Source organism: Mus musculus, chromosome 11 (assembly GCF_000001635.26).
Source record: "Mus musculus strain C57BL/6J chromosome 11, GRCm38.p6 C57BL/6J".
In the NCBI taxonomy this organism is placed as follows: Eukaryota; Metazoa; Chordata; class Mammalia; order Rodentia; family Muridae; genus Mus; species Mus musculus.
Genome location: NC_000077.6, coordinates 93,345,995 through 93,371,463, shown reverse-complemented (window position 1 = coordinate 93,371,463; position 25,469 = coordinate 93,345,995). Strand labels below are relative to the sequence as shown.

Sequence of the window (25,469 nt, the reverse complement as noted above, 5' to 3'; positions counted from 1 at the left end):
TTTGTTTATTTATTTATTATTACTTTTATTTTTTTATAGTCCAGCCATTGCCCCCTCCTGGTCCCTCCTCTCATAGTTCCTCATTCCATTCCTCCTCCCCGTGTCTCCAAGAAGATGTTCTCCCTCCCCACACCAGGCCTCGCCACATTGTGGGGCTTCAATTCTCTTCTCCCACTTAGGCCTGTTTTATTTTGACAGTGGCAGCATGCAGCTTACCCAGCTTTTTCAGCATGGCATCAACAGCTCATCATGATCCCTCAGAGATCAAAGACATGGCAACAGCAAGGAATGCTCTGGGGTTTGTGTCCTCTCAACACCGAGATACCAGCCATAACCAAATAATATGCCTGTTGCAGATGTTGGCATCTGGATTCCCTGGCCAAGTTTCTTGGGTTTAGTTCATATGTCTTCCTTTTGTTCTTTCTGATGTAGAAGTGGTGCCAGTCCCTTGTCAGTATCATTCTGTGATATTTTACTATTATCCACACCTTTCTAGATCCATTAAAATGCTTGGTGTGGCTACTGCCTCCTGAGCATCCCCAGACAGGTTGATTTTAATATTTAATATGACTGGCATTGAAAAGCAATAGAATTTCTCTTTAACCAGAGGTCCAAAAGCTGAAAACACACAGGATTTGCCTGTGCTTCTGTGAATAACCCCTTAGCTGTTCTCCAGCATGAAATCCTAAATTCTTTGGTGTACACACACACACACACAATCACCCCCTCACAATAAGAAAATAGAAGGGGACTAGTTGGGTACAGGAAGAGAGTTGGGCAGTGGTGAAGGGACAGAAGATGGGCAGATATGGTCACAATTAATACATATCTACAAATGTCATAATGAAACCCATTGTTTATGTATTATTAATATATGACAAAAATAAAAACTTTCAAAAATTTCAAGTAAGGAATGATGAGAGTAGGAGAAATAGTATTCTCCAGGGAAGAGCCTCTAAATTTGTTATTCAATATCAAGTAGTTAGCCCTGTAAACATATACATGCAAGTAACAGACTGGACACATTTTACATCTGTCTATCTATCTATCTATCTATCTATCTATCTATCTATCTATCTATCTATCTATCTCTGTATCTGTATCTATATCTGTGCATATGTGTGTGTGCATGTGTATATTATATAATACATGTAACTATATTATATGTTAATATTTTATTATATACATATTAAATTAAAAGAGAGATTTGAGAATGGGCAAGGTTGGAGATACATGGAGAGGTTGGATGAATAAAAGGAGAGGGAGAAATGATGTAATTATACTTTTATTTTTAAAAAATTAAAAAAAACCCCTATGTTTGGATCATGGATACTCAGCCATACACCCAGAATAATCAAATAAAATACTCACAAGTTTGTGACTAGTCAAAACATACAATATACTTGCTTGTAAATACTGTTATTAGCAAGAAAATTATTGTTCCATTTCCTGCAGAGTTGTTACAAAAAGGGGCACCTCAATTTATTTGGAGGTCTAAAAAAACAAAAAATGGAAACTGTCTTCTATTTCCTGATTTTTACAAAAGTAGAAGGGAAAGAGGGAAAGGTCATTTCTTTTAGCCAAAGAGGAAAGAATGAAGGAAGGGAGGGGCTGAGGCTTGTTTAGTTTCCCTTTTGGAACTAGGCAGTAGATGAAGAACGGACAGGCTTGCAAGGACTGACAAGGGACCAAGTAATTTATGCTCAACATAAACGTGAATTTTATATAGGTAAAAAATATTCAGAGGATTTATTACCTGGAAAGGCAGTGAATGTTCCACCAGATAAAGTGATTAACCAGAGGCAGGGGCTGCTAGTTTTAAATAAGACAGGTTTGCAGCATGGGCAAGAATTGCTTTTAAACTTTCTTCCACACTCAGACTACCTAATTTTCTTAATTTTTCTCTTGCTTTTGGTCCATATTTCTAAATTCACAGGTTAAAACCACAAAGGTGAAAATAAACAGGTGTGTGAGAGAGAAATACGACCAAAAACATATTCTATGTGAAGAGAAGGGGGGGGGGAGGAGGGAAGAGGGAGAAAGGGATCTCTCTCTCTCTCTCTCTCTCTCTCTCTCTCTCTCTCTGTGTGTGTGTGTGTGTGTGTGTGTGTGAGTGTGTAAGATTGGAAAGACACTAGCAAAAACAACACCTGTGAAAAATTCTCTCCCATTCTCCTCTATTACATTTTAAAGCTGCTGAGTTGGTAGAAAAAAGAGAAATAGGTCATGATCACAGATGTGTGGTTTTTCTTTTCTTAAATGAGATGATTTGGGTCAAGTTTCTATACTCCAACTTTACGTACTATTGTTTCAAAGGCAACTCTCAACAACGAAAAGAAAAGAGCATAATAAAAAATTCATGGGGAAAAAAAAAGCTGCAATCAATGTAGAATAAGCCTTTGAAAATTAGCCAATTAATCTGGCTTTGCTTTGTTTCCCTCATATCGTGGGACTTAATTTACATAAAAGAAGTTTAATGTGAACAATGAATGCATACACAGAAAATAAGAGTTGAATAAAAGATCATTTATGTATATGACTAGACACTTCAAAGGCTCACAGAGAAAGGCAAGTCACCAAAGGCCACATCTGAAAAGAATTCCAGATTTGTGACTTTCTTAAAATGATCCATGATGGAATCCACAGGGCTGGAAAGAGGTCAACACAGAATCACCCAGACAGTACAGCCAGTTGTATACAATAGGTACCCTCTAGCTATTATTAGTTTCTATCTTAATTCTCTTAGTGATGGAGCCAGAATCAATGAAAATAAGACATTCAGGGGTACATTTTTAATTCTCTGAAATCCTGATCTATATGAAAGATCTGTCACCTATGTATAGAGGCTACTTATTGCCTACAGTAAATGCTAGTAGGGCTTTTTTACTGGGTAGTCTGAATCTATAACAGCCGAGGAGGAGGCCCCTTCTTGCTCCGTGACTCTTGTGTATCCAGTGCAATGAGCAAGATCACACTGCATAAGAGTTCACCTCACTCTTCCAGAACCTCCATAACACTGCAATCCTGGAGGAGGAAGAGAAGGAGGAAAGGGTGAGAAAACACAACAAAACTAGCTCCCTTAGAAGATCGTTAATCCCAGGTTGAGGGTTCTACTCTCATAATCATATCTCACACACTAGTTCCAGAATGTTCCATCTCCAAACACTCTGAATTTAGGAATGACGGTATCAGTATAGGCATTGGGCAGAGAAGAAAACACAAACATTCAGGCATCACATAAAGAAAAATGTGTTACAAAGGGTCAGGAACCTATAATTGGGTCGTGTTCTCCAAAGTGCACAACCTTTCCAAGCTTCAGATACTTAACTGGAAAACAGAGACCCCAGCTCTGTCAGTGAAGTGACTTGGTGAGCACATTGCACAAAACAAGCAGCGAGAGGACTTTAGCTACCACAACCGCTACTAATATCAGCACAGGAGGCAAGGGCTGATCATGAAATCGATCACTATGCTGCCCTCTCTGTCCCCATTACTTTGCCCTTTGTACATCTTCAGCTGAAGTTTTACTTTGCCCAGGTCACTTCCGATTCTTGCTGATTGCGATGGGCTTATCTGAAGCAGCCCTTTGCTCCCTGTCCCTAGCTTTGCCTTCTGATCCTCTGACCCTTTTAGCTCTGTTTCTTAAGAGAGGCCCTTCCTTAGATTCTGATCAATTACTGGGAGATCAGAGTCCATTGTGAGCTCCCACCAGGGGAGTAAAAACAGCCTATGGACAAGAAGACTTCCCTAAAGCTTGGTCTTCCTAATCACTGTCCCAGTTTGTCATTTCTCCACATCTCCTAAAAGTTCTTTATGCCATGAAATCCCTGAAATAGATTTGTAGTGGATAATCTCCTCTAGGACAGCTTTGAACACCCCTTTTTTTTTTCTACCTGCCACACTTTGTTTCCCAGGTCTTAGCTGTAACAGAATGCTGAGCAATACAAACACCAGATTCAGGAGCCACAATGAGGCAGATGGCACCTGCTTTTCTCTCCGTGTCACATCTGTGTGCAAACTGCTCTCTCACTGCTCTGAGACTGTGGCTTTTCAGATCTATTTCTAGACTAAGATACACGAGGAACTCATGAAAGTTAAGCCAAATCTCATAGTAAAAGGCTTCATTCTGTCAAGACAACTCCTTCGCTAGCACCAAGTCACCTGAGTCTGGGGAGTCTCCTCTTTAATTGTTTTAACGACCTGGTGGCAAATTTAGCTTTCATGGTAATTCGAGAATTCATTAGGATGATGTGAGAAAGAACTGTACATGTGATTAGAACACAAATTTAGTCATTCATCACCATCAAACATGCAATTGCCCTTTGTACAGAGTACTGGCAATTTGAAAAGCTTTCCCAAGTTTCAGTGTGGAGAGTTTTTACTGGAGTTCCATTATTCCTGCCAGATTGTTCAAATAATTGGCCAGGCAATCAGGCAATGAGCCTCCATAACCAATCTCTCTTCCTCATGACTGGATTGAGATCAGATAGCCCAAAGCTTTAACTCTTTAATGACACAATTGATCTTTACTGTGTGGTCAGCTCCCACAGCTTAGTCATCTGGCTAGTGTATCTGGGGACAAACTAGAGTTACCTCATAGCAAAACCCCATCAGCTGCATGTTACTACCATGGTTTGAATCTTGAATGCACCTATTATGAAGGATTTAAACAACTCTGTGGCATTATTCTGGGATTATGGAAAGTTGAAGAAGAATGGCCTTGTGGGAAGAAGTTATATCATTGGGGAATGCTCACCATGAATGGAAATTCTACTCTTACTGCTTAGAAAATTAATGATTACTAGCTACAATATAGGAGCAAGAGCCAGTGGCCAGCCAAATATTTTTTTCACATGGGGACAGAGATTATGCATCTTGATTGGTTTGTAAGTACTTAAAACTTGGTATACTCTTAGTAGATACTTGTTGAGTTCATCAGAGATTAAATAATCAGTTTTTAAAGACATAGGTAGCCAACTGTATTCTCCATTGCTCCCATGACCTCTCCTCTACCCCTTTCCTGGTTAGATTTATTTATGGCATTGCAGACCTCAAAATCTTTGGTCTTCTTCCTTCTATAGAGTTTTTAAAAACTTTCATTGGGCTCCTTCCATGATCACCATTTCTTCCTATTGCAGGAGAGACTATGAGTTCCAACACAAAGCTATACTGTTGCCTTCACACATTTTCAGCTGGGATTTTGCAGCTCTGGATGCTGAGGAAGTGAAACAGAAAACATTGTGCAAGAAAATCCAATTCCTCCCTGAGTGGCAGAGGCGCCTCCAATGCAGGAGAGCATTCCAAATCCTGGTGCTCATTCCTCTCCGCATGATATTAATGTCACTTCAGTTGCCACTCCATTACTTATTATTAGTCAAATCAATAAGCAACTCACAGGCTGGAAACTTACTGCCTGTCAAACTGAAGCACAGAGGTGGAACTGTTAGCTCAAGCTGATATTGCAAGTGTCAAAGGGCATACTGGCTACCCAGAGAGGGTTGACAAGTAAAGTTTGGTCCACCAATCACTGAATGCCTAGTTTTTGTGTCACATGATGTTCTGGGAGGGGATGGAGAGACCAGCATGAAAAGGCATAGTTCCCTCCCTGGGACCAAGCATCTAGGAGATGGTAGAGATGAGCAGAAGTAGAATTGATTTTTTTTTCTATTAGGTTATTACTAACCAAATGCCATCAGGGTTTGTATGTCTATTTCAGAGGTATAACTGGAATAGTCAGTTTCACAACCATATTGCTGCAGCCTGATGTTCCTAAGTGTAATTCCCTGACTCATTTTCTCTAGGCCTTCACTGGTGGCATTCTATGTAAGTTATATATTTGCTGATTTGTTATCTCTTCCCACTAGAATGTAAGCAAGAAACTTGTGCAGTTTGGTTCCTAGCAGTATCTCTACTGCCTTGATGTATGTCTTAATGTAGTAGATGTTCAATAGAAATGTTAATGAATGAATGAATCTACTAAATCACACCTTCCCTAACTGACTAAGACTCTTGACTTTTAGTGAAAAAGTAAAGTTGTGATTGTGGTAAGATGAGCCCTCCAGAGTGGGTTGGATATAGTTCCTAACCTGACAGGCTATGGAAGAATATCTATTGATAAGTAAAGTGAATACAGTTCTTGTTACAAAGCAAGTGAGGAGAACAAGACAAAATGCTGGGGAGATGGCTGAGACAAGGTACTTGTGTAAGAAAGAAGAGATCAGTTCAATTCCTAAAACCCATGTGAAAGAGGGCAAAGGATGTGCATGGTGGTGTCCAGTGCTGGGAAGCAGAGTCAAGTGCATCCCTGGGGCTTGCTGGCTAGCCTTCCTAGAATAATCATTGAGCCCCAGATTCCAATAAGAGACCTTCTTTCAAAAAAGGAGTATTGCTTTTGAAGGGTAGCATTGAAGGCTGATCTCTGGCCTCTATATGCCACATGTATTTGCACATCTGCATACACAGGAAAATACACACACACAAAGATAACAAAACACTTCATATTTTATTATGTCACCAGTGACACCCATTAAGGGCAGGCCATAAGTGCCCTTTGCTGGTTGCCATTATTTGTGAATGAGATGTACTCTTAGATTAGATTCACACCTAGAAGCAATTCATAACCTGTTCTCCCAGGACAGAAACCTGGCGTCCTGGCTTGTGAGTCCAAGCTGCAAACACAAAAAGTATCTTTCCAGAAGGAAATGTAATTGAGAAATACCAATCCCACCTAATTATTTCCAATGCATTCTGAAGACGTCTCAAAACGAATTTCACATAAAATGTACATCAACACAGCATGATGATGATTGGCTGTTTGTACATTATTCAGTCTTTAAAAATAAATAAGCCTGAGTTTCCCTTAAACATTCTATCACAGGATTTAAGTAAAAAAAGTATAACACACACACACACACACACACACACACACACACACACACACACACTCACAGAGAGAGACAGAGAGACAGAGAGACAGAGACAGAGACAGAGACAGAGGAAAATATACTTTGCTTTGGCTTTTTTGTTTATCTGGAAGCCATTCATCTTATCTGTTGCTCCCTCCCCTCCCCCACTTTTTTTTTTTGTTTTTGGTAAACATTAATCTGCACAGATGGTGAACCATGGTAATCTCTGCTACCAGCTGCAGAGAAGAATTTTTAATGAAATGGGAATTTAAAGGTTTTTACTGAAAGCACTAGAGTCTCTTTGACTCTCTAATAATGTTCATATTATTTCTACTGCCATGGGTTATAAATGTGTGATTGTGAGGTTGCTTCTAGGAGAAGCTGACCTACTGACAAAGAAAAATGATGTCCTTAATCTGCTTTGTCCTGCCCTGTGTAAGTGCATAATATGCCCAGGAGGCACTTGATGTCTAAAATGACCAGATTTAGCTCTTAAATCAACCCTATGGTAAAGTATAACCCTGTTCCATGTCTGTCTGATTGTTGTAGCTATCTCTCCCGATCCTCTGGCTTTCATTTAAATAAACTTCAAAGTGTTGTAATACTGATTTAGCTGATTCTCCTCTGTTAGTTTCTGGTGGTTTTATACTGGCCTAGTGCTACTTAGACTGATCACTGGTTATTTTGACAAATCTGGCTTGTACTGAAGATGTCTCCTTACAGAGGACACCCATGTGCCAGCTAGTCTTGTATCAACTTGACATACAAACTAGAGTTGTCTGAAAGGAGGGAGACTTAATTGAAAAGAGACTTAGTTGAAGATCTCCATAAGATCTGGTTGTAAGTCATTTTTGTAATTAATGATAGATTGGGGGGGGGCAACCCATTTGGATGGTTTCATCCCTGGGCTGGTGGTCCAGGGATAGGTCTCTACAGAAACAGGTTAAGCAAGCCATGGGAAGCAAGTCAGTAAGCAGCATCCCTCCATGGCTTCTGCATCAGCTCCTGTGTCCAGGATCCTGCCCTGCTTGAGTTCCTATCCTAACTTTCTTCCTTTGGTGATGGACAGCAAGGTGGACATGTAAGTTGAATAAATCCTTTCCTCTCCAACTTGGTTTATAGTCATGGTGTTTTGTTGTAGCAGTAGAAACCCTAATTAAGTCAACCTATGAGCAACTCTGTTGGGCTCGCTCAGTGTCCACACAATCTCCCATCCTTCTCAATTTTTGCCTGAGAGGGCTGGTGTTGAATAGTTATGATCATTTTCATATAAAAATAAATTTACCTCGAAGTTCAAAGCTTTTTACAAACAGTTTCATAAAGTTTCTCTCTCTCTCTCTCTCTCTCTCTCTCTCTCTCTCTATCACACACACACACACACACACACACACACACACACACACACAAATACACACACATATACACACACACATACATGAAAAACAATGCTGTTTAAGCTAAATTATTTTGCTCACATTAAATAAAGACACATTTATAAATATACATGTATGTCTAGAGATATTAAAATGCAGTGAAGTAAGATGATGCCTTATAATAGTTATAAAGTGTAAATTACAAAGAGGAGGAAACTCAAAGGGAATCCAATTTTAGAAAGGGCCATTGTTTTTTAAGAGTAGCCATAAAAACAATATCAAGGTGGAGAAGTTCATTGTGATTAACGTTAATTATAAGAACTTTAGTCTTGAACACTGAATAATCACGAGTGCTTGTTTCATCACAAGCACAAGAACACACACTTTACAATGCATACAAAAGATCTTGGAGGCATAAGCAGTTCAGTGAGAACTCAGTGGGGTGGAAAGAGTACAACAATCACCTTTAAGTATGAAAAGTATGTCATAAAACCCTTCAGATTGACTAAACCCATGAATCCATGAATCCATGAGTATTGAACTTCATATATATTATATGTGTCTTAACACACAGGTTTAATGGCTTTTCTATCCTACTGAAGTACTTGCTACAACTGGAACTCTAACTTTTTCTAACTTTAGTTGGATGTGTGCAAAAAAATTAATGTGCAGCTCCTTTTCCTTCTTCAAAATCCCCAAAGTAGCCATGCTGGCAACGTGGGTGGGTCAAAGAGAAGCCATAAACTTCCTCTTTTAACTGAAAAGGATAAAGTTTAACAAGGGAATAAAGATAGTTTCTTCTTGATGTTGACAGGATCTATAGTAAGAACAGACCTTCCCATCAGGAAATTGTGGGGAGAGTTGTTTTAACATAAGTGGCAATGTAGATGCAATCAGTCTGACAACTAAGATAGCTACTAACATGTAGGTAACATGTAGCAGGGGGATAGACTGGACACAAGGGTGCTTTACATCCTGGGCATGGGAGGAACTAAATAATGGTATCTTGATAATGTTACATAATGTTACACAGAATAGCATACAAATGAAAATTGATAAATCATTTCTTCCTCAAATTTTCAATTTCATATATACCATGGATAGCAGAAGCCATAGTAAATGATCCACATGTAAGAAGGGTCCATCACAGATATTTAAAAGTCATGAGGTTTGGGAACTGGCCTTGATTCTGTCATGAACTTGTTTTGTGATCCACATTAAGTTACTAGGCTTCTTCAGACTTTAGTTTCCCTACGTATAAATTTATTCATGTGTTCTTCAGGCATTGTTACTAAAAGACATTGCCAGGACCACTGCAAAACTCACCAGAAAGTTTAAGATGGGAACATCCCTTATAGATCTTTGGTAGTATTCCGCATGATGCCTAGTTATTAGGTAGGAGTTCAGCACCATGGACAGAGCTATCTGAAAGAATGAGGTAGAAAGGGAGAGTAGCTTATTGGGAGGGTGTGGTGGTGGTGGTGGTGGTGATGAAGACTACCACATCTTAGGAGAAGACTGGCTCCAAGTATCCTAAATGAAGCTGCTTATTAGATTGTGTTCCCATGGCACTCTCACACTCCACAGAGGTATTGATCATAACTCAGCAAAATATCCCTGGCAAGATCATGGGTTTCTTGAAGAAGGGACTCTTGAGTGCTTACCAGAACTCTGCTCTCTTGAGTCCCATGTCTAGGCACATGTATGCTCACCAGAATTTTGGTGATTATGCCATGGGTGTTGGGGAGGACTTAAAGACAGAGCTCATTAGTAGATTTAGTAAGCACCTCACTGCTAAGACAGACAACAAAAGGTTGTTAAGTGTGTATGTACTGACTGAGCAGAAAACTTCAGGTTCTGTAGCCCATTGTCAACACTGACCTCTGTGAAACAAGTTCCATAATCATCCGGCAGATTTAAACAGACTATCACTAATACAGCACCATTTAAAAATGAACAGGGTCTCAGTCCTTCATAAAATTGCAAAGATTCTGTAAGTCAAAAGACACTGTCAATAAGACAAAAAGGCCACCAACAGATTGGGAAAGGATCTTTACCAATCCTAAATCTGATAGGGGACTAATATCCAATATATACAAAGAACTCAAGAAGCTGGACTCCAGAAAATCAAATACCCCATTAAAAATGGAGTACAGAGTTAAACAAAGAATTCTCAACTGAGGAATACCAAATAGCTGAGAAGCACCTGAAAAAATGTTCAACATCTTTAATCATCAGGGAAATGCAAATCAAAACAACTCTGAGATTCCACCTCACACCAGTCAAAATGGCTAAGATCAAAAATTCAGGTGACAGCAGATGCTGGCAGGGATGTGTGAAAGAGAAACACTCCTCCACTGCTGGTGGGATTGCAAGCTTGTACAACCACTCTGGAAATCAGACTGGTGGTTCCTCAGAAAGTTGGACATAGTACTACCAGAAGATCCATCTTATACCCAGAAGATGTTCCAACTTGTAATAAGGACACATGCTCCACTGTGTTCATAGCAGCCTTATTTATAATAGCCAGAAGCTGGAAAGAACCCAGATGTCCCTCAACAGAGGAATGGAGCAATGAATTTATGAAATTCTTAGGCAAATGGATGGATCTGGAGGATATTATCCTGAGTGAGGTAACCCAATCACCAAAGAACACCCATGATATCCACTCACTGATAAGTGGATATTAGCAAAGAAATGTAGAATACCCAAGATACCATTTGCAAAACACATGAAACTCAAGAAGAAGGAAGACCAAAATGCGGATACTTTGTTCCTTCTTAGAATGGGGAACAAAATACCCATGACAGGAGTTACAGAGAAAATGTTTGGAGCTGAGACAGAAGGAAGGACCATCCAGAGACTACCCTACCCGGGGATCCATCCCATCAACAACCACCAAACCTAGATACTATTGCATATGCCAGCAAGATTTTACTGACAGGACCCTGATATAGCTGTCTCCTGTGAGGCTATGCCAGTGCCTGGCAAATACAGAAGTGGATGCTCATAGTCATCTATTGGATGGAACACAGGGCCCCCAATGGAGGAGCTAGAGAAAGTACCCAAGGAGCTGAAGAGGTCTGTAACCCTATAGGAAGAACAGCAATATAAACTAACCAGTACCCCCAGAGCTCGCATTTCTAGCTGCATATGTAGCAGAAGATGGTCTAGTCGGCCATCATTGGTAGAAGAGACCCTTGGTCTTATGAAGATTATATGCCCCAGTACAGGAGAATGCCATGGCCAGGAAGCAGAAGTGGGTGGCCTGGGGAGCAGGGCAGGGTGGTGGTGGTATAGGGGACCTTTGGGATAACATTTGAAATGTAAATGAAGAAAATATGTAATAAAAAACAAAAAAATTAAAAATAAAATATAAAAATAAAAAATAAAATAAATAATAAAAAAAATAAAAAAATAAAAATGAACAGGGTCTCAGTCCTTCTGGTTACTGTTAAAAAACACTTTGACCAAAATGAACTTGGTAGAAGAAAGTTTTATCTTACTCCTCTAGGTCACGGTCCATAATTAAGGAAAGAACGGGAAGGGACCTATGTTAAGAACCTGAAGGAAAGAGCCATGGAGGAACACCACTTGATGATTTTCTGTCTGGCTTATGCTCAGCTAGCTTTCTTCAAGACTCCCTGTTGAGGAGTTAGTGGATTGATGCTCCCATATCAATTAGTAGTCAAGACAATGGCCAGAGGCATGTCCATGGGTCAATATGGGAGAAGTGGTTCTTCAGTTAAGGTTTCTTCTTCCTAAGTAACTCTAGGCTGTGTCAAAATGAAAAATAAAGACTAACAATGATACTCATCTAAGACCACATGGCCTAGGTCCAGAAGTCCAAGGGTGACAACATTCTAAAGAGATTAAACATTCACACCAATTCTAAAGAGCATTTCTTGTTCTACGGTGCAATATAACTGAGCCAATGAATTGTAGGGCACCAAAAAGGAGGAAGATAGACACTTTTGAATTTAAGCCTGTACTCACCCAGATGGGGTAAAGAAGAAAAAGGTAGGAGTTATTAAACTCAAGCCACAGACTTTCTTACCAGTGTGTGTGTGTGTGTGTGTGTGTGTGTGTGTGTGTGTGTGTATGCATGTGTGGAAGGCTAGAGAGACATTGTTTCTCCTCTTCTATTGTTCTTTGCCTTATTCCCTTGGGACTATTTTTTCTAGATATACATGGAGCTTAATCTCTTTTGGCTTAGCTAGTAGCCAGTAAGCCCCAAATAATCCTGTCTCCACTCTCCCTCCCTCCCAGTACTTTTACAGGTGTGTGAGGCAACACCTGGTTCCTTATGTAGATGCTGAGGATCCAAATTCAGGCCCCATGCTTCTTCAGCAAGGGCTCTTACTCATGGTGCCATCTTTACAGTCCCATAGATCATTATTTAATTAGTCTTATTAAGCACATTAGTCTTATTGTTGCATACTTTCTTTCTTTCTTTCTTTCTTTCTTTCTTTCTTTCTTTCTTTCTTTCTGTCTGTCTGTCTGTCTGTCTGTCTTTCTTTCTTTCTTTCTTTCTTTCTTTCTTTCTTTCTGATTCAGGAATGTGACTTACAGTCATAACATTCTGTCTTACCCTTTCCATATAAGGAAGGTAAAAGCCAGAAAAGAAGAAGTCAATGGTGCAGAGCCAACAATGTAAAATTGATAATAACTGACTGTACTTACGTAGTTAGCAGCCTTTCCTTAGAGACTGCCCTGTTGATCCAGGAATTGCCAATAGCTTTTTTTGGTTCATGGCTTTATAGGGCATGCTATGCTATTTTGCCCATCATGAAAGAGCTGGCAGTTCACGAATTACCTGAGGGCAGGATCACACTCTAAAGTGACTTGAGCGAATGATTTGTGTGGGTTAATGTGCACCTCCTATGGCCATGCTGTCATCAAAACACTGGGTTGAATCAAATAAGTCCATCAAGGTACTATAAAATATGCATGCAAAGAGGATGGATGTGATGTTGTTGAGAATAATAAAACAGTCCATAAAAGCTACAAAATAAATCAGCTGTTCTTTCAGGCATGGCGTACCAAACACCACATACATCCATATATATTATATATGCTGTAAGCATACATATATTATATATGAGCACTTATTGACATGCTCAGAGAAACACAAAGTGATTAAGGTGTTTGCATTATAGAAGGACTTGCTACTGAGTAAGTATTGGCAACATAGGACTGAAATGAAGCTATGGTCTCTGATCAATGGCCTTGCCAAGGGCATCTCTCTAGAGAATGCTTCTTGTGGAGAACATGTGTATCCCTAGAAAAGATGAATTATACACAGGTAACACAGGGCAGATTATTCTTATTCTATGACTCTGGCAGGTAGCTCCAAGGTGCTTTAAAGGGATTTTGTGTTTTCATCCATATTGTGATTTTAGTCTCAGGTTGTGGGAAAAATATATCCCCAGACTTTAGCTTACATAGTCAAGGTGTTAGGAGGTGGATATTCCTTCCCTTTCCTCACTCTTTTCATCAATCTCTGTCCTTTCTTTCCTTTCATTCTAACTGTCTCCATTCTAACTGTTTATTTATTTATTTTTTTAGTTTTTGGAATACACACTCAAATGCCAATTGTTTCTCTGTACATTTATCAGCAATGTTAGCGACACTTACGGACATCTCGTGACAGACCAATTGCTATGTGTCCATGGAAGAGTCATGGACATTAACAAACTACCACCCTAACCCTCAAAGACACACCATCTAGTCAGCAAATCCTGTGCAAGCCACAATTAGTGACATTACCAAGAAAAATGAAATACATGCCCTGAAGAAAGAAAATGATCAAAGGATGACTGATTTGTACTGTAGAGAATTTGAGAAAGTGTCCCATCCGATTTGAGAACTAGATGAAAGATTAGGGATTTTAATAGTGTAGAAGAAGAAAACACTATCTTTTAAACCAGGGAACAGCAGACTGGGAGATGGGATGAGAAAGGAAGAAATTATACTCAGTCTTTTGTTTTGAGTTCAAGACAGAGCCTAGGTATACACAGCTGTCTGAACATGAAATTTCGATCCCTTTTCCTCCGCCATCTTAGTGCGGAGATTACAGTCACGAGTGTCTCTTTCCAAGCACCAAGGCAAGTTTGGGAAGAATGGAAAGGACCATTCTTCCTGATGGCAAAAGGGGTAGAAGCTATTCTGTAGAATGCCTGGGAGACTTTATTCGCCTGTGTCATGTATCCACCCACTGAGGGAGCTCACCTGTGAAATATATAACCTTTCATTTCCTTATGATTAACCCAGAGGTGAAAAGAAAACAAACAAACAAACAATCAAATAAACACTACCTCGAACTGATTCCATGAGATATTACCAAGCCAGTCTTGTTAGAGCTTGCCAACTGTATGTTTTCTTTTTCTTTCAGAGATCTAATTTTTTTCTTCTACTACCTTCCTTCTCTTAAGAAATTTCTAGTGTTTAGACTTCTCAATATATGGACAGGATTCAAACTTCCTCATGATTGTATTCTAGGCAAACAAGGACCATGAAATGTTCCCCTGGAACTGGGTCATTCTGTTTTGCAACAGCCAGTTGAAAAATTATCAGAAATTTTGTAAGCTAGTTGAGTTGATATAATATTGGTATAAAATGGCCACAATGGGGGGGGGGCGGTTATAGCATGGAAACTGGCAGAAGCTAGTAATCAAGGCCCTCATTTCCATAGAGTTGGTTGTTAGATTTTTATAAACATTAAAAATGTTTATAAAACATTTTTATGTATAAACAGGGCATATAGGTCTTGAATTTCTACAAATATTCCAAATTAGTTACTCAAGAAGACCAAGTAGCTTTGAGAGGGTTATCAGCTCACTGCATAGGTATAGGACATTAGGATCTCAGGAAATATGTCAGAGATTAGCAATGATGCTGATCAAGGATCTACCATCAAGAGTGCTGTGTGCTGTCAGTGAAAGAGAATCAGGAGAGAGTAGTACCTGTGGTGGTTTGAGTGAGACTGGCCCTTATGGGCTTATAGATTTGAATGCTTGGTCATCAGGGAGTGGTGCTATTTGAAAGGATTAGGAGGTATGCCTTTGTTGGAGGAAGTGTGTCGTTGGAACGGGCTTTGAGTTTTTAAAAAGCCAATTCCAAGCCCAGAGCCTCTCTCTTCCTCCTGCCTATAGATCTGGATGTAGAAAGCCCAGCTGCTTCTCTAGCACCATGACTGCATGTCTGCCACCATGCTTCTTGCCATGCTGATAATGAATCAAACCTCTGAAAAATATAAGCAAGCCCCCAATTAAATGCTGCTGCTTTTTTTTTTAAAGTAAGAGTTCCTGTGGTCATAGTGTCTTGTCACAGTAATAGATTACCAACTAAGACAGTACCTGAGATTCTGATTCTAATTATTATTGTCTATGTTAATGCAGTTCATTTTTATATAAAAAACCAACCAGCAAAATGAAAATTGTAGCACTTACGTAATAAAATTACAAGGAAGATTAAATAAGGTCATGTTGAAGACACTTGCGATAACACACATAGAATAAAGTACTCATTTACTGGTAACCTTGAACACAGTGCAACTTGAAATGCCAGGACAGCCCTCTAACTCATATGATTCTCCTAAAGCTGTCACCCTTTCCTGAGAGTCTGTACAAAAGTTAGAATACCCTGAGCTATCTCATAGAGTAGAGGGTGCTATGTTGTTGGCATTCGCTAACCATTCTACCCTCCTCTAATTTTCTCTGTACTGCACCTAGGAAGATAAAGTTGAAGATTTGCAGACACCTTGTACCCAGCTGCCCGAGTGACTGAAGTCAGCAACAAGCCCTGGTTTGGGAAGATACAAGAAAGAAGCCAAACTTTTCCTTTCACAGCTATTTTTATGTTGGAGACCCTAGGATTTTCTACAGCAAAGTTCCCAAGTCTTTACTTGTCTGCCAGTGGCAGTGGGAGGTACCTGTGTCAGCTATTGTGAGCCTCTGATAGTAAGAAACACTTCCATGGTGTCTACAACTTCTTACTAGCAGTTAGACTTGGTGATTCAGATGTGATACCTCTTCTAGACCTTTTAATCATGTATAATGCATTCACACACACATGCACACACACATGCACACATATGTGCATGCACACATATTCCTAAATATAACTTGTTCAGTCCATATAATGCCACCTGTAAGTATGTTTTCATGGCTGACTGTTTGTTAGTGGACAACCAGTTGCTGTGCTCTTTCCTGGAGAAGGCCACTTCTCCTATTCCCACCTGCCCTCAGCTACCTATAGCTCTTTATGTAGAGTTGATAACAATCAGTGAAAGAAGTTTTGGTGAACCTGGAGGTAAATGGGAGGGGTTTATGTAAGAGTCTGAGTGTAGGAAAGCAAAAGGAGAAATGTCATTAAATTATAGTCTAAAAGAGGTCATTGCTTAAAATGGCCAGAGATAAATTGATGCTCTATAGCCAGATCTTAACAGATAAACAGGATTTGGAAGAGTTATAGACACACCTAGGATAATGTACACAAACCACGGACCATGCTTGGCATGTGACAGGCTTTTAACAAACACAGGTTGTCTTTTCTTCCAAACTCATCTTCTAGCCTTTCTCCATGGGGGGGGGGAGGGAGAAAGATGCAAATCACAGTGATTTATAATTAGCATGAATTGTTTTGCATTGTCTACATAAAATGTTTGGCAACATATATTCTGGCCCTGAAAAAAAAAATCCAGTCTGCTATCATAAGTCAGTTTTATACATGTAAATACTCAATGGAAGCCAAAGAATATTAGTAACCTGTGGCCATTGTATATACAATTATGTGGTAGTTGATAATTATCCTTGAAACTGATAGAAAATGGCTTTTATTGTTAAGGTTTTCTTTAGGATCTAAGAGTTTGACATATATTCATTAATGGATTTTTAGCAGAGATAGAGTCCAGCCACTATCAACTCATCACTTTAAAGTTGATTTATTTCCCTCCAAGATGAACAATATTCTTGGAGTGATTATTTAGAGGACAAAACTAAACATTTAGTTCTCCTTTCTCTGTTTTTTTCTTTCTTTCTTTTTTTTTAAGCCAAGTTCTTTTCAAGTTGTTTCCTAAGCAATTGTAGTCATTTCTCTGAATTAAATGTCAGAGACAGCCAGATTAGGATAGCCTCTGACCCCTATACCAAGAAAACCATGTGAGAGAGTGTTAGACGTCCTCATGATAAACCAGGCACCTTCCATTAACCTTGTTTCAGATGATAACATCCTGAGGACACTGACAGCTTTCCTCAGTTTTGTTTCTGGTACCCAAGACAACTTTTCATGTTAGAGTTAGGCACTACTAGATGGAGGTTTGCAAAAGAGAAATGTAGCTGAAGGAACAATAATTCCAAAGTCACTGTCTGCCTCTCTGACTTCCATTGGCTGTTGGCTTTTCCTGGTGCTAGCACTTTTGGAACTAGGGTTCTGTGCTGACCGACAGGTCTTCATACTTGTTTTCGGGCATCCAGTTGGGTGAGATTGGTCAGAGCAAGTACTGTAGCTTAGTCCGAGGTCTGCATCTGTACATAGACAGAGGCAGAGCTGGGGTGTCATAAGAGCGCCCCTACTTAACAATTTTGAGAGAAACATGATCAATTGAGTTAACACATGCCTTTCACCTTAATTTACAGCTCAGGGCTCTGACCACTGATAGCTTCCCAGAATGAAGACAAGCACTGCTCCTACAACCACAAGGACCTGGGTCATCCTCCTTACATTGCACTTCGAGTCTGCATCTCAGCTTTTATTCTCTTGTAAACTTACGTTCTTTTAATTTTAGAATGCCATTTATGGTTAACAAATTTTTACCTTTGGGGTGGATTTTAGTGAATTTTAACACATAATTGCATTCATATGGCCAGCAACAAAATGTAACTACAATGCAACCCAACCATCTCCAGCACTTCCTCATGAAGTTAACTTGGCTGTAAACTCTTTCTTCCCACTATTTCTCTATCTTTGGAAGTCTTTGGTTAGTTCTCCATCACGTTTTCTTCCTTGCCTTTCCCAGAATGTTATTTCCATGGAATCACAGAGTATGTAACTCTCAAGAGAGGTTTCTATTCCTTAGCACAATGTCAGCCTATAAGGTTTAGCTGTGGTGCTGCTCTTATTCACTGCAGTGTGCAAGGAATTCACTCCCTTTTATTACCTATTGTATGGGGTACCAGAATTTATTCACCCATCCATTCAAAGACATCAGTGATCTGCTTCAGCCAGTGAAGGCTGACTTCCTGAGTTCCATTGCTAAGATTCTCATGGTGGAAGGAGAGAACGAATTCCCACATGTTGTCCTCTGACCTTCCCATATATGTCAGGCAGAGAGAGAGAGAGAGAGACAGAGAGAGAGAGAGAGAGAGAGAGAGAGAGAGAGAGAGAGAGAGAGAGACAGAGACAGAGACAGAGAGACACAGAGAGAGACAGAGAGAGACAGCGAGAGACAGAGAGAGACAGAGACACAGAGACACAGAGAGAGACAGAGAGAGACAGAGACAGAGACAGAAAGAGAGAAAGATACAGAGAGAGAAAGATACACAGACACAGAGAGAGAGACAGACACAGAGATAGACACAGAGAGGATATGCACACTCAAGCACAAACACAGAGCTAGATAAATACATAACTGGCTAAGTGAAGAACTAAAACTGAAAGCAGTTGCTTTAAGTTTCCAGTGATTATGGGTAATGCTGCCACGTACTTTCACATATAGTTGTCATCCCAAGTCTTCATTTCTTTGGTACAGAATTTCTCAGACTTGAATCTTTGGGCAGGAGCATCCTCTGTTGTGAGGTGTTCTCTGATCTGCAGAATGCTTGCCAGAATCACCAGATATACTCATTAGATCCCAGTAACAGCTTCTGGCTAGACTCTGACAACCAAAAACATTTTCACATTGCCAAATACTGCTTGAGGGCCCCAACTGCTTTCAGTTGGGAAGCAGTGCATTAAGACAAAACACACATGGGTCTAGGATATAGGTCAGTTGGTAGAACAACTGCCTAGTGTGCAAAAAGCCTGGCTTGATCCCAAGCTCAGCACATAATGAACATGGTAGCCTATCTGCAATTTCTCCAATCATGAGACAGAGACAGGGATATCAGGAGTTCAAGGTCATCCTCCGTGATATAATGAGTTTGAATTCAGTATAGGATACAGGGACCCTGCCTAAGGAAACACACACAAAAGAGACAACCACATAGGCAAACAGACACACACAGACACAGATACATATACCTGATAGGGCTATTGTGAATATCTAAGAGATTAAAAGCAGGTAAGGATTTCAATACTGTTCTTGGCTTAAGACAAAGGACCAGTAAATGGCTGCTGTTATTATAATAATTAAACTGTCTCAATTAACCTGCTCCATCTTTATTTTTCCTTTTAAAAACACATAGCATGCATTCTTTGTGATACATTAACAGAACTTTTCAGTTCTTCCCTAAACTACCTAGGGAAAGATTGGTCTCAAAACATGTGACTTGAAAAGCACATATTTCATTGGCCAATTGCCCCTCAGGTATTTTGGTAAATCCCTCAGGGGACAGCATCTGTCTATAAATGTATTTCTGAATCACAATCAACACAAGAATGTCGTTTGCAAGCCTTCCTTCCATGGATTGTTTCTCATTTAGTGGTTGCCCTTTGTTCTGCAACCTTTCCTACAAGATGCTTCCTAAGAATGTGGAGAGAGGCGAGCACACCCACAAACATGATTCTTGAAGCTGTGCTCCATTCAAGTGCTCTGTGGAAACTGGGAAGATCTGGAATGATGCAGCGCTGTCTTCATGATAAGGGCTAAGAATTAACATTTAGAAACGTTCCTCGTACAATTCTGATGAGCAGACAAGTTTAGAAGTGACTGTGACTGCTTTACTTATGGAAGAGGAGAAAATACAACCCAGGGAATCTTAGACATCCTGAAGTCAGTCTGCTCTGTAGGGATGCTAGCAGTCATCAACGCCAAGCTGTTAGGACCACAGCCCACAGTACCATAGCCCAGCACGATTTATTTTTCCCTGCATCAGCTCTCCCTGGTAAAGTGAGCTGTGCCAGAGAACCGAGTTCTGTGGGCATCAGGGTCTCCATGTACAGGATGGGCAAGTACTCACTAGTTGGGTTTCTCTCTATAGAGATCTTTGTCTCATTGTCCTCTGACCCACACATTTACTCTGATTATTCCATTAGGATGAAGGATAATTTGGGTAAAGCTATACTTTAGCCAGGATTTTGATACAACATATGGGCCAAAGAAATGTTTTTCAAATTTATTCACACAGTAACAAGCTCAGTGCTCTTCCCAAATGAAGGTCCAATCAGTTAAAATTTTGTTTTGAAAATATTTAATTTTCCCTTCAAATATAATATGTGCTCATTATGGTAAACATAAAAGGACGTATCTAACAACAAATTTCTTTAAACTCCCAGTCTGAAAACAACCACTGCTAATATTATAAAAACAACTACTGATAATGTTTTAGATTGTTTTCTTCGTTTTAAAATGAAGTGCAAAAGGCATAGCTTTTATTTCTTTTGTATTTTCCATCACAACATGTGAGTTTCTTCTTGATTTGATTTCCTTTTTAAAAATTCAATCTCTACCAATAATACTTAAGTACCTGCAAAGCATTTTGTTAGATAGTAATTGGATTTTGTTTGACCTCTCTCTCTCTCTCTCTCTCTCTCTCTCTCTCTCTCTCTCTTCCTGTGTGTGTATGTGTGTGTATTTGATTATTTGCATATTCAATAGCTTTCAGTAAATAAATATTTAAAAATAAAGTATATAAAAGACTTATGTAGAAGTGTGAAGAATATAAAAAAGGAAATAAATATACCATACAACCCTGATGCATAAATAGATGATGAGAGAAACTTAAGAGAAAGAACAGTGAGTGGAGAGACGATGTGTAAGAACACTTGCTGTTCTTGCAGAGGGCTAGGGTTTGATTCCCAAAATCCATATGAGGCTTAAAACTGTCTATTACTCCAGGTCCAGGGAGTTCAATGTCCTCTTCTAATCCCTGAGGGCACATGAGGTACACATGCATATACACAGGTACACATCCATACACATAAAATTAAAATAAATTAATTTTTAAAAGAAGACCACAAAAGACCCAAATACATTCAGGCTCTTAGTTATAGTTCAAATTAGTAGTGATAGGATTTATTTAATAAATTAAGTACCTGGAAAGAAAGATCTATTTGTAATATAATAGGTTAGATTTTTGAGGTGGGTTATAGTCATAAATCTAAAAATTCTATGGTCGTTAAATGAATAGTATTTATAATTATATGCTACAGAAATCTTTCAAAGCAAGAAGAAAATCCAGAAACAACAACAACAAAAAAGAAAAACATTTACATTCTATAAATGGAGGTTTCCATGTACCAGAAAAGTCACTCTGAGCATACTAAAACTACTGATGATAAAATAAAAAGAATTATAACACCTAAACAAAAAATGGTTAATATTCATAATGATAACAAAGTCCTAAAAATGAAATGGTAGCCTGCTCTAACTATTAGGCATTCCTCAGAAAACTGGAATAGTTTTACCTGAAGACCCAGCTATACCACTCCTGGGCATATACCCAAAAGACGCTTTACTGTACCACAAGGACATGTGATCTACTGTATTCGCAGAAGCCTTATTTGTAATAGCCAGAAGCTGGGAACAATCCAGATGTCCTTCAATGGAAGAATAGATACAGAAAATATGGTTCGTGAATTTTGCCAGCTGATGGAAGGAATTAGAAAATATCATCCTGAGTGAGGTAACCCAGACCCAAAAGGACATGCATGGTATGTACCCACTGATAAGTGGATATTAGCCAAAAAGTACAGAATACCTAGGATACAGCCCACAGACTGTAGGAAGTTTAAAAATCAGGAAGGCTCAAGTGAGGATGCTTCCATCCCACCTAGAAGAGGAAAGAGAATAATCATGGGAGGCAGAGGGAGAGGGAGGGGAAAAGAGGACCTGGATGAGGAATGGGGGCAGGGCAGGAGAGAAACCCAGAGGGCCAGGAGAATGAATGGAAATATGCAGCCTCTGGGGGTGGGAGGTAGGGGAACCCTCTAGAAAGTACCAGAGATCTTACAGGTGAGAGACTCAGGACTCAACCTTAGTCAAAATGCCCAACAGTGGGAAGAGTCCTCCTCTAGTAATAGACAGGGCCTCAAGTGGAGGGGCAGGGTTACTAACCCACACTCCAAATTTCAGACACAGAATTGTTCCTGTCTAAATGAACCACAGGGGCAAAAATGAAGAAGAGTTTGAGGGAAAGGTAGTCCAGTGACTGGCTTAACTTGGGATCCATATCATGGAGGGGCACAAGGCTTGGCCTTATTACTGATGCTATGGTGTGCTTACAGACAGGAGCCTATCATGGCTGTCCTTTGAGAGCCTAACCAGTAGCTGACTGAGACAGACCCAGATACTTATATCCAACCATTGAACTGAGGTTGCAGACCTTTATGGTTGAATTAGGGGAAGGCTGGAAGAAGCTGAGGATGAGGGTGACCCCATAGGAGATCAGCAATCTCATAACTAACCCAGACCCCTGGGAGCTCGCAGACACTGAGCCACCAACCAGGCAGCATACCAGAGCTGGTCTGAGGCACCTGGCACATATATAGCAGAGGTATATTGGCTCATATTCTTCTGGTCTGGCCTCAGTGGGAGAAGATGAGCCTAATCCTCAAGAGATTTGAGACCTCAGGGAGTGGGGAGGCCTGATGGGGGCGAGGAATATGCTCTTGGAGTCAGGAGGGAGTAGGAATGGGATGAGAAACTGCGAGGGGGTACTGGGAGAGGGGCAATGACTGGACTGTAAATAAATAAGAAAGGGATTCTATAGATCCAAGCTCTACCAGTTATTTTATTGCTCTATTATTATTATTATTGCATTATTGATTTTAGCTTCAGTTTTCTCACCTATACACCACATGCATTACCTTTTGGTCCGCCTACTGAGCATCCAATGCAATTACTGTATGTGTGTTTGTGGAGTGTGTGTGTGTGTGTGTGTGTGTGTGTGCGCGCGCGTGTGTGGTTGCCTAGCATGACACTTCACACTTACCAATTTTCTAAAATAAGATTTTTTCTCTTTATTGTCCTCAATAAAGAACAGATGGAATTAACATTGGTTTAAAAGGGGAATAAAGGGAGGAATGAAGAGCAAAGTGAGAAAAGGAAAGGGAGAATATGAAGGATGGAGAGAGAAGGGAAGGGATAGAGAGAGAGAGGAAGGGAAGAAGAGAGAGAAAGGAGGAGTAGGAGCCAGAGAGAAAAGAGGAGGAAGAAAAGAGAGAATGGAAAAGGAAAGACAATAAAAGAAAAATAGCCCACCCGATTTGCAGCTATAATAAGCAACCTGCAACCCCAAAGTCTCAATGCCCACCCCAATTAATACCCTTAAAGGGTGCATGATGCCACTGAAGATTGCTCTAAATAGCTAGATGGGGAGATAAGAACTATTTTCTGTAGCACAGAGTGACATAATATGAAAGTCAACACTGAAAAGCTCTTAAAGCATCCTAAATTGTTTTTCCTTCCTTCAAATGTCAAAATACCTATCTCAACAGATATTTTTAAATTGCATTTTTCTTTCAAGATTTTCTGTCCCGAGTATCTCCCTTAAGAGTGGAATGAAAGAAATAACTTGACTGGAAATGGCACAATCTTTGGCAGGATGGGAAGAAAGTTTAAATAAATTCCACTTTGACCAGCTTCTAGGTCTTAGTAGATATTGATTATCATTTGCCACTGAGATTTGTAGAAACTTGAGGAGAAAATAAACTTTTAGTATGTCCTACTATTCCCAATATCCTTTGCTCTGTAACAGATTGCTTCACAACATAGTCACCTAAAATAGGGACTTACTATCCTTTGATTCTATAGACCATTGGTATCAGTGGGAATACTTGGGGTCTTTCTTGGGGGCGTTGTCTGCAGGCTCTTTGGGCTGGATGTCAATAATGGCATACTCTCAAGACTGGCAACTACTTTTAGATCACTTGGTGTACTGGTCAAATTTGTGCTCTTCTTGTGACAAACGGACTGGGACAATCAACTTAAAAGAGGACAAACTTCTTATGGATCACAGGTGCAGCAATTTCAGTCTGCAGTCAACTGGCTCAATGGTGTTTAGATCTGTGGCGAGTCAGAAACATGATGGTGGGAAGGCATGGCAGAAGAAAGCCCTTCACCTCCCAGTAGACAGTAAGCAGAGGAGATTTTTTTCACCCATGTAGATCCCATTTCCTTACTCATTGGCTAGGAACCGAGCCGTCAACACATGAGCTCCTGGTGACATTTTATACACAAACCTAACAGCTGAGAACTCAGCTTTGGCTGCCAAATCCAGATACTTCCTCTCAGCCTCTCCAGAGAACTTGGACTTCTTGGACATAGTAGCTAGATTCTGAAAGGGAGAATCCCAAATGTGGGCCCCTACAGACACCCCAGGACAAAGTGAATATCTTCAGATCACATTGTGACTCTGAATTCACTGTCTCTTCTCTCATAGTTTGGTGATTATGTATGGCTAATCAATAATTAACTACTCATGTGTTCAAGTGGATGGCAGGGTAACTCCCAGACAGCATGGTTCATTGGAGGACTATCTTTAATTAGAAATATTTACTTCGTAAGCTTACTCCCTCATAGGAGCATTTCCAATTTTCAAGAACAATAGAGGGACACTTAATATTCAGCTGTACACTCCAAATGGAAGTTTCTTCTACATGCATTAAGATCAGGAAGGCTACTATTAAAGTATCAAAACATATCACCAAACATTATTTGCAAACATGTCTATGGATGTCTAAAAGAGAGCTGAGAACATCTACATGCACTATTACCCTTTCATTACAAGTGAAGTTCTGAGGACCTGGGTGGGAGAGGGCTATGTGGGGACTGAGGTAGGGTATACATACAGGAGAGGGTGTTGATGAGATGTAGACCAAAAAGAAACAAGAAGATTCTCGGGGACTGTGACCTTTGAGACGCTCTGATTCTGGCCCCAGAGACTAAGCAACCCTGAAAAAGTAGCCTTACTAAGGACTGTCTTAGGAGACCAAGTTCTTCCAATTTCTTCACCTGAATAGGAAGACTGATTCAAAAAGGGTCATTTCTAGTGTTCCTTCCCTCCTATTATTCCATCAGTGTGTTCTTGGG

General features: G+C 39.9%; 1 protein-coding gene and 1 long non-coding RNA gene across 6 annotated transcripts in view; both read right to left on the bottom strand.

The window, feature by feature from the left end:
- The window catches only part of Car10 (carbonic anhydrase 10), a 504,947-nt gene that overhangs the window by 230,288 nt on the left and 249,190 nt on the right, over positions 1–25,469 (bottom strand). The gene's annotated exons all lie outside the window — the stretch shown is intronic.
- Gm35002 overlaps positions 1–25,469 on the bottom strand; it is a 97,153-nt gene that overhangs the window by 30,343 nt on the left and 41,341 nt on the right. The window contains exon 1 of the long non-coding RNA XR_388957.4: positions 1–25,469. This exon is cut by the window's left edge and continues 7,607 nt beyond it; it is cut by the window's right edge and continues 41,341 nt beyond it. This is a non-coding gene — a long non-coding RNA (predicted gene, 35002).